General features: G+C 36.2%; 1 protein-coding gene across 5 annotated transcripts in view; it reads right to left on the reverse strand.

Annotated features, from left to right (window-relative positions):
* LOC126865184 (TWiK family of potassium channels protein 7-like) overlaps positions 1-12,533 on the reverse strand; it is a 364,862-nt gene that overhangs the window by 105,886 nt on the left and 246,443 nt on the right. The window lies entirely within an intron of this gene.

The raw sequence follows: 12,533 nt of genomic DNA on the forward strand, positions 1-12,533 counted from the left end.
CGAGAATTTCCTTCTAGCAGGGGATTTTTCAACTGTGGAACAGATGGAAGTCAGTGACAGCTAAATCTGGCGAAATAAGTAGACGTGGCAATAAATCGCAAGTTTCGAATTTTAATGCTTTCATGGTCTTATAGCATCGCTTTCAATGGTACAATGATGTAAAATTCATGAGCAGAAACAACACTTAGAACGAACGACAATTTTTACTGAAAGATAGAACAGATATAATACGTTCTTCTAAATTTCTATATTGTAATCCTTTAATCTAGAAATTCCCGATCAAAGATATTAAAAATGTACGTACATTGCACTATTTTCGTAAAAACAGTTGCGCAGAGGTGAATTTTTGTAACAGTTGTTTGCAAATTGTGTCGATGTTTAAGAAATGGAAGTAAGCAAGATCTCAGTCTGAAAGATATGATTTCTTGAAAACAAGAGATAAAATTCTTTGAAGTTCCCAAATCTTATGTCTCGTATGACGTAAAATTTTGAAGAAGTGTAAGTGATTTTGTTACATTCGTGCTTCGCGTTGTTCGAGTTTCTCTATGGAATTCTAGATTTCCTATATTCTTTCGCATCTTTATACTCTCGTAATTTTAAAACTTCACAGTTTTTAGATTTAAAATTACACATACTGTCATTTTCTAACTTTTTACATACAACAAATTAGATTCCCTCTGTTATAACAGATTCTCTAAATTCTAGTTCCAATTAAAGAACTATTAAAAAAAAGTTAAAGTACAAATTAAATAATTAAAAATGTAACAAGATAATGACATATATAATAACTTATATATCGTATATAATAACAAATATATAATATATATATATTATATACTAATAAAATTGGATGTAATAAAATTGGGTATAATTTATACTACAACGAACTGAAAGGGTCGTGGCCTACAACTCTGTTTATAGCGGTGGTATTGCCTCGGCAAATATACACGTAAGATTTATGCGTTCATAGACGACCGCGTATCTATTATGTACCCATTGTTAGGTGAGTATATGTGTAGTACATAGATCTTCGCCTTTGTGTACGCATATATCAGTCTACGTAGTTGTATAGCGAACAGCTGAATCTGTATCATTTTACAGGTATGCTTGCGCTTAAGTGTACGTAAGGGAGCATCGCGTTCTATCGCTTGCAACATGATAGAGCCAAGAACGTATGTAAGCTTGAAATCACGAAAGATCAGACGAAGCTTTAATTACCAAGAAACTCAATTGACCTGGATCCTTCGAATGTACAGTTGCTCCGAATACATATTTCAAGAAGACGAGACAAATTTTAGTAACGTTACTGGAAGACTGCAATCTCTGAAGCTTTAATCTTTCAGAAGAACAAAACTCGTCCAATATTTTTATTTGTTTCAATAAATTAATACATAACGAATCTATGAATATTTTCGATAATCATCAATAGTTCGAAAACTCATAATCAGATTACATACGTTCATAGGACATTTTACACTCATTTCAGAGTGTAGATTCATGATGAAGCTTCAGAACAAAGCTGAGCCTATATAATAAATTTATATACTTAAAAAATTGCTTTCTTTTCCTATGTTACAATATTGGCGATATAGTAAATTTGATTTATGGTAATTCATTAATTACGAATAACACTTGAATACGAGAAGTTAAGGGACATTGCATCTAAACGTTAAACTCTTCATTACGATATCGACCGCTGGCTAACTCTATAGGTTCTGAACCGAGTCCATCTGGATTATCTTCGCTGATTTAATTTATTACCAGGATATTACCAAGTGATATAGCCTGTAGTTTGAGTTATGGCTACTTAGGCTCACAAAGGGCAATGGCTGTGAGTGACTTACCGGAACTACTTGAGGTATGGTGATCTGGTTTAGTCCGAAGAGTCACCATCGGAGCTGTTCTCTTATCCTTGGCTTATCTATCGGTCCAAACTTGATAATAGCAGTTATTAATATGGCTGATCTTTAATACGATATAATGCTCGAGTTATCGTATCAAGATTTTCATAATTCATTTCACTGCGATTCTATAATGTACGGTAAAGAAATACATTACCGATATTAAAATTTCATTGTGCAATTTTTGAAATCAATAATTATCGTACGAAGCCTCTCATAGTTTTACGGAGATCCTATAATGAACAGTGTACAGAAACATTACCGATATTAAAATCCCACTGTCCAATTTTTGAAATTAACTATCGTATCAAAACTTTCATAATTTTATTCAGAATTCATAATGGAAGCTATACAGAAACATTGCCGATATTAAAGCATCGTTATTCGATTTCAATAATTAGTAGCTTAAAATAATCCCAAGTTATTACACGATAACGATGAACTTTCGACTGCGTAAAATACGAAACTAGAGATCTTCGAGTAATTTTAACTTGGAAATGTGCGCAATTTTCGTAAACGCGTCATTAAAAATTTAAGAACACTAAATTAGTCTTAATTAAACCTGCCTCGAGTTTCGCGTGATTACACTTTCTATAAAAACGTGCCACGCAAGTATATACGAAGAACGGTAGTACTTACCGTGTAACGTAGCACACATTTCGCGCGAGAATTCTTCCCCTATAAAAAATTACTGCGCGCAAATTTCTCCTCGAAAATTCTAGCAATCAGGTTGCCATGTACTAAATGTAATGTAGATTCGGGCGTTTTTGGTCGTTAAAACGTTCTAATTACACCTCATGTTTGCTTCTCGTTAATCTTATTCTCAAAATATTTTACCCCGTGGGAACGTTCAGTTCGGTGTGGACCGATGTTCACTCGATTACGCTTGATTAGAGTCGATTAAACGACGTTTCGGTGTGTACACTGTGTATAGACGCCGCAGTAACAGACGTATATTGCCACGTCGATTATGTACACTTCGTTTAAATTCGTCTATTTCAAATATTGTACCTATTTTATGTACCGAAATATTATAGCTATCTTATGCGTAAAAATATTTTAAATTTTGTAGTATTTTAAATTTTAGTAGGCAAATTTAACTATAGCTTATAATGTCATCGCTCGATTTCGCGACATTTGTAATGTCAAAGCAGCACGAAAATAAAATAGATTTTGCGCTTTATGCAATAATAATTGTCGCATTTGCAAGATGTTTGCTGCATGTACGAGTCAGTCGGAATATATAATTCGAAACCATCTTTTCCCGACGACTAGCGAGAATATCTAACGGACTGCCGGTTAAATTAATTCTGTCTAGTAGATGCTAATTTCATCTCGGAAACTTTCGTCTTGGAATTTATTTACGGGGTCTGTTAGCGGCGATAGTAAATCGTAATTACGTTCTGCTTGCATTTTCATTGTTGAAATTAGAAATCTACGTTCCACGATCTATTCCAGCTCGACTCGACATAATTTATCGAAGTTTCTTTCTTGTTACCTTTCATAGCTTAATCAACCATCATATCGAAATTGTATCACGCGTTTCCGAATTCTCCAATTATTTTTTTATTAAGAACGGATCACAGTGATATTCGATTCTAACATATCCTGGAGAATAAATATATCTATGTACTTAAAAGAGAGTGTGCCATTCGCCATTGTAAAGTATAAACTTCAGAAATTAACCACATGGCCGACCAAAAGAAGTCGTTAACTGAAAATTTTAATTCTATCGATATTCCACATTACGTAAAAGTTTTTGTACTTCGTCTATAAACTGCGGAAAAAAGAAGTTGGATTTATCTGTCTTCTACGACCTAAAGTATACCGTGGCACGGCAATACTTTTAGCAATTACAGTGACCAAAAGTATAACGAACCTTCCAATCTCGCAACCACAGAAGTATACATATCAAAAAACACATTCCCCAAAGTAGTTCTCTTCGCTTCTACAAATATATTCTCCGCTCTGGCTTCCACTATCTACTCTTTAATATTCAAATAGCTCACTAAGAAACCAGTATGCTTCTATGTATATAAAACATACGTGGGATGCACTCTTGTGTGATATTCCAATCTGATCTAGCATTGCAAAATTACTATATGCTTAAAGTTCGGAGAGTTCGTAACACATTCTTAGGATGGTGCTTAATAAATCATCGAACTACTTCATAACCACCTAGCTACTTCATAAAGAAGCAAACAATCCCATGACGCACCACTATATTCCAGGTACGTGGAATCACGCCGACGAACAGGAAAACTAGTTAATCGCATAACCATAAGAATATCTATTTAACAATTAATAAAATGATACGTGAGATTTCAAAAATGATCTTGCAAATTAACTGTTCGTATTTTAATCGAGATAAGCGGATTTTTGGAAACTCCCAAATTCTAAATTAGCGATGTTCGAGTTAATCAAGATCAAGTGGATGTTTAAAGATTGAAAATTCTGTACCAACGGTCTTCGAGAAAACAAGATTCTTGAATGGAACGTAGAAAGGTGTTGCAATGATAGTACAAGTCCGTAGATAGTACAAGTTATCGAGTGTGAACGATCAATTATGTAACTTACGTCACCGAATGGTCACGCGATATAATATTGAGTGTAAAATCGATATCAGAAAGCGACAGTCTGTGAACTTAATCGGAAATGTCGCCGATGCGATTAGAAATCATCAGAGACGTTACTGACTGACAGGAAACACCTGTCTGCTGGGTGAGAGGCAATTTCCTGGTTAACCTAACCCCTGTTTACTCGTGTATTACGTTGGCCACACTGCCAGACGTCAGATTCAGATAAGGAATTTCAAATTTTATCAGCGGAACACCGTTCTGGGTAATTAGCGACGATCTACAGTTTTTCTTCCATAAAACGTCGGATACGAGATTTATAATTTTATATCGTTGTTAGGAAGAAAAAGAAGTTGGAATATCTGCTTGCTCTTTGTTCTATAAATCACGGCATACTTATCTACAGGTAATTAATCGAGGAACGACACGAGTTTACTGGGTGCTTTTCAGTCTCTTCCCCGTGAACTTTTATATTCTAACTTTATTAACTTCTGGTATATCTTGGTAATCGTATTTGCAAATCAGTCGCAAAAATCTGCATACATCGCTTAAATATAAAACATGGTAAAGACGAAGCTTAGCTTTACGAATATTTTTGGCACATTAAGCCACAGATTGTTCAGATGTAACACAATTTATACACTTTCGTCATTAAGATAAAGGGAGTAAAAAGCTGCTACGAAGATTACAATACACTTGGCATTTATATGAAATCATAAAAATAGTAGGATTAATATTATATAGCGTCAATAATATTCTGTTACCTCTTTAGAGTCAAAGAAATTAATGATCTCGTAATTTCTGCAGATTTTCGTGATAAGGATAAATAATTTTCTGACAAAGTGCACTTTCACTCTCTTCGCTAAGTCAAACACACTAAATTCTATAGATGAGCGTAGACTTTCATGTATACCTCTATATACATGTACGGAACTTTAACGCTATTTTACCAATGGTAGATTACCAATGTATACAAAATTCACGAATAAACGTAAGAAACAAATATCAAGTCTGGAAACAATAATGGAATTCGATACAATATCTCGGTTATAATGAAATAGCTGTTCCCTCTGGCATTCGCGACGAATTCATCACCTTATGTTGCTAGTATTGGGAAAGCTGAATATTGGGTAGCTTTTATTAAACTGCAACTACCGTTCGCCTCCTCCTCAAAGCGTGAAATTTTCAATAAAAATCGTCGTCGGTGCGACAGATGGTAGTCATAAAAGCAAATGCATTCTCGTTTTTGTTTGCTCGTTATTTCAAAATGCGTCCATTAGAGGTGGCTGGGGTGAACGTGGTCCGTGCCAAGAGACGAACAACTTTTCCCCCGACAAATCGGTCGTCGTAAATCTATCTGGTTGTCCGTCTTCTGCCGTTCCTCCCTTCCTTCTCTCTTTCTCTCTTTCTCTCTCTCTCTCTCCCTCTCTCTCTTTCCCCAACTTCATTGGTAGGTAATATTACGGAAGGTGAAAGTCGACGATAAGCCGAGAGTATTCAAATATTTTCCCACGGGCCGAACCAAGAATAATGAGAGAGGACGCCACCCGTTTCTCCACCCTGAAAAACCTTATGCATTATCTGACCTCTTTTTATTTCACAGGCGGAACTCGAGCGACACGCCGCTAGAAACTTTGTCAAAGATTTCGAAATTTCTCGCGAAATTTATGGCCGTGGAAAGCCGCTCCGCTTTATACATATATCGGTGTCACGGGGATACACGGTGTCTAGGAAAGTTTGTCGAAAACGCACAAGGAAAACTAAGCGAATATCGTCGGAAAATTCATGGATGGTCAACAGCCCTCTATGGCTTATGTTGCATATTTACGACGAATCGCGAAAGTATCCGGAATACTTATGGTCACTGGTATCAGGCGATATTTATATCGAAATAAATATTTTGTATTGTTAAACAGCATCAGCGTAACGGGTATCCGGTTTTGTTGATAATGTATGTATTTAGAAATTTTTTGATACGGCGTACACACACGATATCGAAGCAGAAATTATTGCAAATAGATGGTGCAAATAGGTTCTGGAAGTTTCTACGTGCTGCGAAGATTTACAATCTTATGGAAATGAATTAAATTGGAAAGAGTTTAAGACCAGAATTATCGACGATTAAGATACAAGACTTATACGAAAGAAATTACGATGGAAGATACATAAAAAATACGTAATTCAAAGTAAAAGAATCAAAAGAATCATTCAGAATCTAAAAAATGCGCCGTTTTGGACTTACAAAATTATTATAAAAATTCACAAATTAGTCATTTTTGTTAAAATAATTACCTCAACAAACTACGTTTTGGGTTACAAGGTCTAGAAACAAAAGAACTATAAGTAGATTTCTATTGCTGTTTCTTGTAGCCTTTAGCTAGAACTACAAGATTAAGTTTTTGCTAATGTCCTTTGCTATAAACATATGAACGTGCACCCTGTCATAGCTTCTTCTATTGTATTGTAACACTGTAAGAGTGAGGATCTGGATTAGCATACACTATACCTGTACTTATTTCAATATATTTTTCTACTACAAATTCAGCCACTCATTCTATCAATCAACCTCAACAATTTTGACCGCTCTAGTGTTAACTGACATTTCCGATATATTTAATAAACCGCAATAATAATAAATATCAGCCTACTTGAAGATCGATTAAATGTTGTCTATTATAACTTTGTATAATTTTAAATAAATTATATATATTTCAAATATATTTTAAATAAATTATATATGATTTTAGAATACTTTAGATTTTAGCGACAACCTCGTTTCTTTTATCAACTTTGCCAAGACGTTTTCATACTCGCAACTTGGAAGCAACAGCAAAAGCACGTATGAATTCCTAACATCTACTGTAAATGTTATTGTTCAGTTAAGGAGTCGTCTTATTAGCGTTAAAGGTACATAGGAGTTTCACTTATCTAACTTAAGATTTACCGCTGCAGTTCCAAGAACGGGTACACGTTGCATATTACGTGTTTGTGCTTACGGTCCGCCTTTAATTAACGAATTTACGGCAACTTGGAATATGTAATTTAGCTTAGACAAGTCATGTAATTAACATAATTCATTCACCAAGTTTTGTCCACGTTTTCTTGCATATGTTAAAGGAACAAGGTGGTCCTACCCAATGTATTACACCGAAGATTCAAGTTGTATACGTATAAGCAATTTCGCCATTGAAACGTTAGCACGAATTAAACTTCATTATGAATTCTGTTTACGCTGAAAAGATTATTGTATGGATATTTGTAACACAAAAGAATCGATAATACGATCCTAACGAGACAGTTCTAAGCGCAAAGGAAATATAGTTTAGACAGTAAGTTAATGTGTAAAAACATCGAGCATGAAAGGGTCAAAGAGTCTATTTTTTAAAAATTGATTCTACCTGCTCAGTATCATTTTGAGAAGAATTTCTTTCCGATCGAATATCGAATACGTTTAAATGCACACACACACACGCGCACACGCGCACACGCGCACACACATACACACATATATACACGAAAAACTGGCATACATATCCTTAACGAGTACGAAACAGATCTAACGAAAATACGATGAAAACTGAAACGTTCGTAACGTTGCTCAAGTGCCACGAAGCCATTTTCCAGATTAGCCGAAAATGTATCCGGAAATCCTGCCAGACGACCCTCTTACGGTGGTCAGTTGGTCATTTTATTATGGTTGTTACACAGCCTCCCCTCTGCAAATGGCGGCTGCCAGTAAATCCTGGCACTAATGCCGCAGTATAATCTTTTGAGCTACTTTCCTGTCCTGAACGAGTCTAATCTATTCAAATTTGTGCGGTGAAGGAAAACTTGATTCTATTTTTATTGTCGTTTTTCTTCTCTCTTTTTTTTTTTTTTTTTTTTTGTAAGAAAACTCACGCGAAACCACAGATACGAAAATACGAAATACGATCGAAGGATCACATTTAGAGGCAACATCGACTCGAAATCTCTCCAAATCGAAGCAAATGCACGTTCATCGCGTTAGAAAAAGCAAGAAATGGGAAAAGTAATAGAGAGTTCATGCGAAAATTAAACTAAAACTGTTAACATTTTTCCGGCTGCTATTTTGCTTTTGTGTTCTACCATTCATCATATATATGCGTCACTTTGTTTTTCTCTTATGTGCGCGAAAAGTACGTGTATATTTTGAACAAAACCAAGATACCCAGGTGTGAATTCAGAACTATACTTTATGCACTTCTCGTATCGTAGTACTTCGCGTGTTCTTGAAATATATTGCCCCTCACAGCGTATTTTACACACATACGAATATTTTTGCTGTTGTATACAAAACGTTGCTTGTTCGCAGTTTAAAGTATCTCGTTTACTTTCGGAGAAACTCTATTGCGAATCTGCATAGAAAATTGAGGCATACTCCTAGCGATGTGTAGAGAGCTGTTAGGATTGTACTAATATAAATACTAGTAAATTATGGCATTGTGCGATGTACGAGACTGGAAAGACTAGAAGAAAATCCTCACATACAATTAAGAATATTTTTGACTAAATTGTGTTTCATAGATTTTTTCAATCGACGAATCATACGTGGTTCCTGTTTCTTGTCAGTAGATCGTGGATTTTTATGTATCTATGGGAAGCTTTAAAGTGCAAAAATCTAGAAAATGCACGTAATATGCAAAAATATAAATTATATTCAGAATGAGGTATACGAAATAAATCTTTATACAGGGTGGTTGGTAACTGGTGGTACAAGCGGAAAGGGGGTGATTCTATGTGAAAAAAGAAGTCGAAAATATAGAATAAAATTTTTTTTATTTTTTTTTTTAATTTTTCCATCGAGACAACGATCTACAGTGAGATCCGTTATAAGGAGACGCGATAAAGTGCACGCGTACCGAGCAAAAATTCAAAGTCGATTTTCTCGAAAACAAAGCCTCGAACGAAAAATTTTTATTCTATATTTTCGACTTCTTTTTTCGCGTAGAATCACCCCCTTACCACCAGTTACCAACCACCCTGTATAAGTTTGTATTTTTTTAGTTATGTTAATAAAAATATGAAATTGATAAAGAATCGATAAAGAACAACTCTTGCGATAGTAATCGGAATTTGTCAGAAGAACGCGGGCTTATTCTCAAGAGCGAGGTTGTCCGAAATGTTTCTTTCGTTTTATAAAGAAATAATAGACGCACAATGTTTCTTGTTTTATACTAGTTTATTGAATTATGCACGAACATAATAATAGAATTAGAACGAAATGGATCATACCTAATTCGATAAAATAATATAAAACAGAAATTGTTGCTCATCTATTATCGTCTTACGAAACGAAAGAAACTTTTCGGACGACCTAATATTAGATTAGCGAACGATTCTTACAAAACGAGAAGAAAGATTCGAATGTCATAACGCGCGGCGTGTGCGTGTGAAACTGTACATAGAAAACAGGCGTACGACTACGACGGGAAACAAAGACGGACAGTTAGACGCGTGAATTTTATCGCGGCGGAAGCCATTCTTCGTGAGCCTCGTAAAAAGTTAGCACGGATGCACGAATAAAAAAGAGCCTGCAGCGAGAATCCAGTTTCCGGGCGCGCGTGCACCACATAAAATACTATTTTTTTTTTTTTTTTTCACCAGCCGTTCTTCGAGTCACGATACCTAGCCGAGCGGTCGTTGACGAACCACGAATAGAAAATTATGATAAAAGTTCGACGGAGCCGTTGGTTCAGTCGATGCATACGTTTCCGTTTCCATTCTCATTCGTACCGTGCCGTTTGAAAACGGGCAACGTCTAATTTCGCTAAATTAGCCGAGTTCTGACAGCGCCCGCACTCTAGGGAATGTTAACCAAAACCTGCGAACCAAAGCAGTTTATGGAGTCTCAGCCGCGAATAATTATGATAACGTCTAATATATAGAACACTGTAGCTTTCGCCAATGAAAAGATCAAGTTTAGCATAGCTAACGAATGGATCGTTGCTTTTTACGCATTTACGCGCATAAAATTACGCCCATGTATTGGTTACAATTTTCTAACGGACAAACAGATAAAGTTGTATTTCTTTTCTTATATTCATAAATATTAAACATTAATTTGCATAAAAAATCGCAATCCGCCGATTAGTACTGGTGATTTACGCGCTGACTAAACTCGCTAAACAAATGGTCCTATCCTTAAAATTAATCTCCTTATTAATTTCACTAATAATATTTAATAGTATTTATCGCTATCAATTTTTGAAGAAGTTGAAACTCCTCGTTAAAAAGTTGGATCGATTCGAACGGTAAATGGAAACGTATAATTTGAAGTTAAAATTTCGCAATGGAAAACCTATGGAATAGGCAAAAAAGAAAGTAACATAAGAGGTCTATCTCTTCGCTATCGAATATTCGGATCGTTGGCACGAGCGGAGAGGGGCGAACAGTCAAGATAATACCGGACCGTTGGTAGCCCCCGTGAATAGTTACACGTTCGATTGCCACGGCCATGAATGTCTATCGAATCGACTCCAAGCTTTCGTAGGATCCATGTAAATACCAGTATCAAGGTTTCGAGTAGGCATTAGAGTGGTATTCAGTTTGCGTCGTGCCCGTTCAGCTACAATGCCTCGAAATGTCGGTTGAGTTTCACGCGGTCCTATTTTCCTGACCGGAGTGTATTGAACGCGAATAGAAGGAAAAGAAACATATCGGCTATGAATACAAATAGAACTGTCCAAGATATGCGTTGATACGTTCTGCACGTGTTACCATCTCTGCATCCGGCTACTCAATCGAACGCCGTATTTCCGATAGTAACTATCTTACCAATCATTGGCGTTTCCAGATATTTCCCGTTTAGTTCGATTTTTAAAGAAAATTTCATGGAAATCCACGTAGGATTTCTTTAAAATATTTGGTCAAATTTGATCAGCAAGTACAATAGAGATGTAAAAAGGTGATTAGGCAAAGGAATGCGTTATTTGAAGTAAAATCTTAAGAAATAATATCTCATAGAGAGCGGTATGTATTTTCCTTGACTGCACTGTTCTTTCCCTGTATACTGTTCCATCGTTTCCAACTCTACGCGATTCTCCAATTTGGATATTCCATTTATTCTTGCATCTCTTTTTCCTATAAATGTAGAAACGTACGGGTATAAAACGCTTCGATAACGGGTGTCCAGATAAAAGATATTCAGCGTACATCTAGTAACAAAGTTTTCGATGCAAATTAATATTCGCTAAATAGAATTCGTGACTTTTCTTTACGCAGGATGGTTGGTTATATATTCAACGGTACGAGGAACAAAATTGTTCAAGAATCGGTTCGTTCGCGATGAAAAAAACGAAGGACGCTATTACTGAGAGAATGGTCTCTGCGATTAAATTTCAGAAGCGGTCGCGATATGAACACGGAAAAAAAAAGGAGAAACGAAAATCGGGCGGGTGTCCAGCGATCCGTTTCGAATCGACCACCTTAACGATCGAACGAATAAAAGAAGCGCCAGCGATCAAAAGGTTCGAATTTATTCCACTCTGCAGAGCATGTCATTCACGCTTCGCTCTACTTTCGTCCTGACCGAATCACTTTGTTTCGACGGACAATAAATGGTCATATGACCTGTGATCAATCTACCGAGAACGGTCTAATAAAATTTCGCTGATCGATCTCACCGATACTTTCTTCTAAATACCGATCGCTGAGAGGCTGGTTTATTGCGTTCCTCGATCTACTCGCTCGAAACGAGCGGTATTTCGAACGGTACCGATCCGTTTTAATCTGATTGGTACGAGCGTCGATTATAATCGACGGTCGACTAAATTCGGCGATCATCAAACGCGTCCTACGGAAACCTCGTTTATGTCCTGCAACTTTTGATCGAGCAACTGAGTCGATCGACGTTAGACAGTTTAAATTCGTCCGTGTAAACACAGCATCAACCAAGTTGACGCAGCTTCCGATCGTTCGATCAGGGATAGTTGGTTCGTCTATTTTTGATTGGTTGTTTCAACTGTAGTTGTCTAATGTAAACGCGGCTATGCAGACTACGGTTCACTTTAGTCGACTGTTTATATCCTCCTGGTTA

The sequence above is a fragment of the Bombus huntii genome, chromosome 4 (assembly GCF_024542735.1).
Source record: "Bombus huntii isolate Logan2020A chromosome 4, iyBomHunt1.1, whole genome shotgun sequence".
Classification (NCBI taxonomy): Eukaryota; Metazoa; Arthropoda; class Insecta; order Hymenoptera; family Apidae; genus Bombus; species Bombus huntii.